Source organism: Pan paniscus, chromosome Y, assembly GCF_029289425.2.
Source record: "Pan paniscus chromosome Y, NHGRI_mPanPan1-v2.0_pri, whole genome shotgun sequence".
Lineage (NCBI taxonomy): Eukaryota > Metazoa > Chordata > Mammalia > Primates > Hominidae > Pan > Pan paniscus.
The window spans coordinates 16,824,419-16,829,937 of NC_073273.2; the positions used below are offsets into that span (position 1 = coordinate 16,824,419).

The window sequence follows — 5,519 nt, forward strand, 5'->3', positions numbered from 1 at the left end:
AATATTTCTGCCTTTCTTTTTCATTGTGCTCTCATGACAGGATTGCTGATGAGCAGAACCCTGTCTGCAGAAAGTAAAACTGGCTTGCTGAGAAAATTATTTGTCTGAGCACTAGTTCTACTTTTTGGTACCAAGGAAGAGGGATTTCTAAAGTATTTTTTTTCAGTGTTTTAAGTGTGTTATCCTGCTTCTTTCTTCCTGAAAGATTTATGTTCATAAACTTCCTGGTAATCTTATAGAAGCACGTGTACAAATAAGATATCTTTTTTTCTTCCTGCATTCCAGATTCTCTTTTTCTGTGTGACTTTCAAAACATTGCTTATTTGGGGTCTTGTTAGTAATTTTTTTGTGTTAATGTTAATTGAAACCTAAGCTGCTTCATTTTCTTTTTAAAAAATTTTTATTATTATTATACTTTAAGTTGTAGGTACATATGTACAACGTGCAGGTTTGTTACATATGCATACTTGTGCCATGTTGGTGTGCTGCACCCATTAACTTGTCACTTAGTATTAGATATATCTCCTAATGCTATCCCTACCCCCTCCCCCGACCCCACAACAGTCCCCGGTGTGTGATGTTCCCCTCCCTGTGTCCATGTGTTCTCATTGTTTAATTCCCACCTATGAGTGAGAACATGCGGAGTTTGGTTTTTTATCCTTGTGATAGTTTGCTGAGAATGATGGCTTCCAGTTTCACCCATGTCCCTATAAAGGACACGAACTCACATTTTTTATGGCTGCATAGTATTCCATGGTGTATATGTTCCACATTTTCTTAATCCAGTCTATCATTGTTGGACATTTGGCTTGGTTCCAAGTCTTTGCTATTGGAATAGTGCCACAATAAACATACGTGTGCATGTGTCTTTATAGCAGCATGATTTATAATCCTTTGGGTATATACCCAGTAATGAGATGGCTGGGTCAAATGGTATTTCTAGTTCTAGATCCCTGAGGAATCGCAACATTGCTTCCACAATGGTTGAACTAGTTTACAGTCCCACCAACAGTGTAAAAGTATTCCTATTTCTCCACATCTTATCCAGCATCTGCTGTTTCCTGACATTTTAATGATCGCCATTCTAACTGGTGTGAGATGGTATCTCACGGTGGATTTGATTTGCATTTCTCTGATGGCCAGTAATGGTGAGCATTTTTTCATGTGGTTTTTTGGCTGCATAAATGTCTTCTTTTAAGAAGTGTCTGTTCATATCCTTCACCCACTTTTTGATGGTGTTGTTTGTTTTTTTCTTGTAAATTTGTTTGTGTTCATTGTAAATTCTGGATGTTAGCCCTTTGTCAGATAAGTAGGTTGCAAAAATTTTCTCCCATGTTGTAGGTTGCCTGTTCACTCTGACGGTAGTTTCTTTTGCTGTGCAGAAGCTCTTTAGTTTAATTAGATCCTATTTGTCAATTTTGGCTTTTGTTGCCATTGCTTTTGGTGTTTTAGACATGAAGTCCTTGCCCATTTCTATGTCCTGAATGGTATTGCCTAGGTTTTCTTCTAGGGTTTTTATGGTTTTAGATCTAACATATAAGTCTTTAATCCAATTTGAATTAATTTTTGTATAAGGTGTAAGGAAGGGATCCAGTTTCAACTTTCTATATTTGGCTAGCCATTTTTCCCAGCACCATTTGCTAAATAGGGAATCCTTTCTCCATTTCTTGTTTTTGTCAGGTTTGTCAAAGATCAGATAGTTGTAGATATGTGGCATTATTTCTGAGGGCTCTGTTCTGTTCCATCAGTCTATATCTCTGTTTTGGTACCAGTACCATGCTGTTTTTTTTTTTTTTTACTGTAGCCTTGTAGTATAGTTTGAAGTCAGGTAGCATGATGCCTCTAGCTTTGTTCTTTTGGCTTAGAATTCACTTGGTAATGCAGGCTCATTTTTGGTTCAATATGAGCTTTAAAGTAGTTTTTTCCAATTCTGTGAAGAAAGTCATTGGTAGCTTGATGGGTATGGCATTGAATCTATAAATTACCTTGGGCAGTATGGCCATTTTCACGATATTGATTCTTCCTACCCACGAGCATGGAATGTTCTTCCATTTGTTTGTATACTCTTTTATTTCATTGAGCAGTGGTTTGTAGTTCTCCTTGAAAAGGTCCTTCACATCACTTGTAAGTTGGATTCCTAGGTATTGTATTCTCTTTGAAGCAATTGTGAATGGGAGTTCACTCATGATTTGGCTCTCTGTCGGTTATTGTTGTATAAGAATGCTTGTGATTTTTGTACATTGATTTTCTTATATTTTTTAATAATGTTGAAGTGCATATTTGTTCTTTTTGTACTTCTACTACACAATTTTTATTTTTTGTGCTTTTTATCCTTTTGTTAATTTCATTTTGTTTTCTTTATTTCCATTTTTCTCATTAAGCATCATTCAGATGGTAATTTTAATTTCTTAGGGCAATTTATTTTTACCTGAATTGTGCTCAGGTAATTTTTACCTCTCAATTTGTTATTGCTGATTTCTAAATATTTATTTCTATCTTTCAATGAACCATATTATCTTAACATAATGTATATGTTGTAATCTGAGGTTGCAATTTGTATAATAAAATACCACATGTGAAAATGCTTATTAGGTGACATTTTTTCTGGGGGAATATGATACCAAATTTTAGGTTAGAGATTCTTGAAGTCTCCACACCTGTTACATTGATGTTTTCTCTAGGCTTGTGTGGTTTTTTTTTGTTAAAAAATATTCCCAATTTTTAAATTTTCTCTCTTTTTTTTTGAGTTAAAATTTTACTCTTGTTACCCAGCCTGTGGTGCAATGGCATGATCTTGGTTCACTGCAACTTCCACCTCCTGGGTTCAAATGATTATCCTGCCTCAGCCACCCATGTAGGTGGGATTACAGGCACTTGTTACCACAACCAGGTAATTTTTGTATTTTTAGTAGACAAGGGCTTTCACCATGTTGACCTGGCTGGTTTTGAACTTTTGACCTCAGGTGATATGCCCACCTCAAACTCCCAATGGGCTGGGATTATGGGTGTGAGCCACCACTCCTGGCCTTTCTCTGTTTCATATTGAGATCCTGTAGTCAATTACTATATCCATTGTCTGTCTATGATACTGAAGTCTTTCTTGTAACAGTCATTTACCTTTGATCTCACTTGCCCCAAACTGTCAAAGAATACCATCTTTCCCTTAACACTGTCATAGAATATAGAAATTAATCTTTAGTAAGGTCTCCCAAAGCCAGAAGCCGGAACACAGGTTCCACTGTTTTATTTACTTTTGAAGGGGAAGACAGGAGTTGGGAGTCCATATTTAAAGTCATCATAGGATGAAGAATGGCTGGGGTGGGTAAATATAAAACACTTTTATTACACTTCTACATGGTTCTTGGTATTTTGCTCTGTTGAGGTGCTACAAATGCTTAACTGATTCTTAGACTCCTCACAGAGGAATTTTATTCCGCACATTTCTGTTAAGTTTGTATGTCTATAAAGGAATTAGAGCCTGTGGTATTTTATTGTCACCTTGTTACTGTGCTTTGTATAATTATATATTTGTAAATTGTATTCACTTGAGACCGATGTGGGAGAATTTTTTTTTAGCTGGCTCTTTTCATATGACTGCAGATACATGGCTGGAGCATGAAATAAGAGATTCATTTCAAAAGTAATTCCGATAAAATATGGGTGTTTTGACCTTAATAGTTTACATTTAAAGGACTAATACCAAAGCATGAATAATTACAAGGGACAGAAAGGCAGTTATAATTTTTTTCATCAATATTTGTCAGCTACCCAGAGCACAATCCATCAATGTAATAAATTTGGAAAACTTTCCAGGTGTGCTCAAGCTTGAGTGAACATAGGAAAACTTTTAGCAGAGAGAAATGCTACAAATGTAAAGAAAGTGGCAGAAACTGCAGACAGTTCTCAGATTTTACTATTAAAAAAATACATATTTCAGAGAGATGCTACAGATGTGAATATGTGGCAAAGCCTTTAAAAAGTTCTCAAACCTTACTGAACATAAGACAGTTCATACTGGAGCAAAAACCTACAAATATGAAGAATGTGGCAAAACCTTTACCTGCTGCTCAACCCTTACTAAACAAGAGAAATCATTCTGGAAATAGATCCTACAAATGTGAATAACATGGAAAAGCCTTTACATGCTTCTCAGACCTTACTAACCCTAAGATAATGCTCAGACCTTGCTAAACATAAGATAATTTATACTGGAGAGAAACCCTACAAACGTGAAGAATATAACAAAGCCTATAGGTGGTTCTTAGACCTTACTAAACATAATTTAATTCATACTGAAGAGAAACCATTACATATGTAACTAATGTGGAAAAGCTTTTATGTGGTTCTCAGCCCTTAATCAACATAAGAGAATTTTTACTGGAGATAAACCTACATCTGAAAAAAGGCAAAGACTTTACCTGCTCCTCAACCCTTATTAACCACAAGATAATTCGCATAGAAGAGAGACCTTACAAATGTGAAGAATGTGTCAAAACCTTTAAGTGCTTTTTCTGACCTTACTAATCATAGGAGAATTCACACTGGATGGAAACCCTACTAATGTGAAGAATGTGGCAAAACACTGAGTTTGTTCTCACACCTCATTAGACATAAGATAATTCATAGTAGAGAGAAACTCCACAAGTGTTAAAAATGTGGAAAAGCTTTTCAACAAGTCCTCATATTTCATTCAACATCAAAGACTTAAAACTGAAAAAATGTCATATAAATGTAATGACTGTTGAAGATTTAACTTAACATCTTGGAGGGTCTCTAAGAACTTGCTTTATAATCTGGGCGCTTTTGTGTTGGGTGTGTATATTGCATTTTACTATTATAGAATGACTTCTTTCTCTTTTAAAAAAATCTATGTGGATTTTAAGTCTGTTTTGCCAGAAATTAGAATTGTATCCCCTCCGGTTTTCCATTTGCTTGGTAGATTTTTTCTTTTTTCTTTATTTTGGGCTTAATTGAGATGAGTGTCTAGATTACAGCATACCATTGGATCTTGATTCTTTACTCCGCTTGCCACACTGTTTTTTAATTGAGGCATTTAGCCCATTTACATTTATGCTTAGCATTTATATGTGTCAATTTGATTCTGTCACTATGATCTTAGCTGACTATTTTGCACATTTGTTTATGTGGTTGCTTTATAGTGTCAGCAGTTTATATACTTCAGTGTGTTTTGTAGTGACTAATTATAGCCTTTTTTATTTAATGTTTCCTTCAGAAACTCTTGTAAGGCACGTCTTGGGTAACAGAATTCTTCACCATTTACTTATGTGAATAGGATTTTTTTTTTTTTTTTTTTTTTTTTTTTTTTTTTTTTTTTACTTCTGAAGCTTACTTTGGTTGGATATAAGCTTACTTTTTTCTCATGGGAAGTTTCACTATGGGAAAGAAACTTGTGGGCTAGTGGAATCATAGGAGCTGACTTGCTGGAGCTCTTCAGGAGTCAGGCATGACCCACCAGTGCAGATGCTATGGTATGGGCTCCCAGGGTACCTGAGACTTCC

The 5,519-nt window shown here is 35.4% G+C and overlaps 1 pseudogene; it reads left to right on the forward strand.

The window, feature by feature from the left end:
- The first annotated feature begins 3,554 nt into the window (after nucleotides 1-3,554).
- LOC134729853 (zinc finger protein 736-like) lies at nucleotides 3,555-4,651 on the forward strand (annotated as a pseudogene).
- The last annotated feature ends 868 nt before the right edge of the window (nucleotides 4,652-5,519 follow it).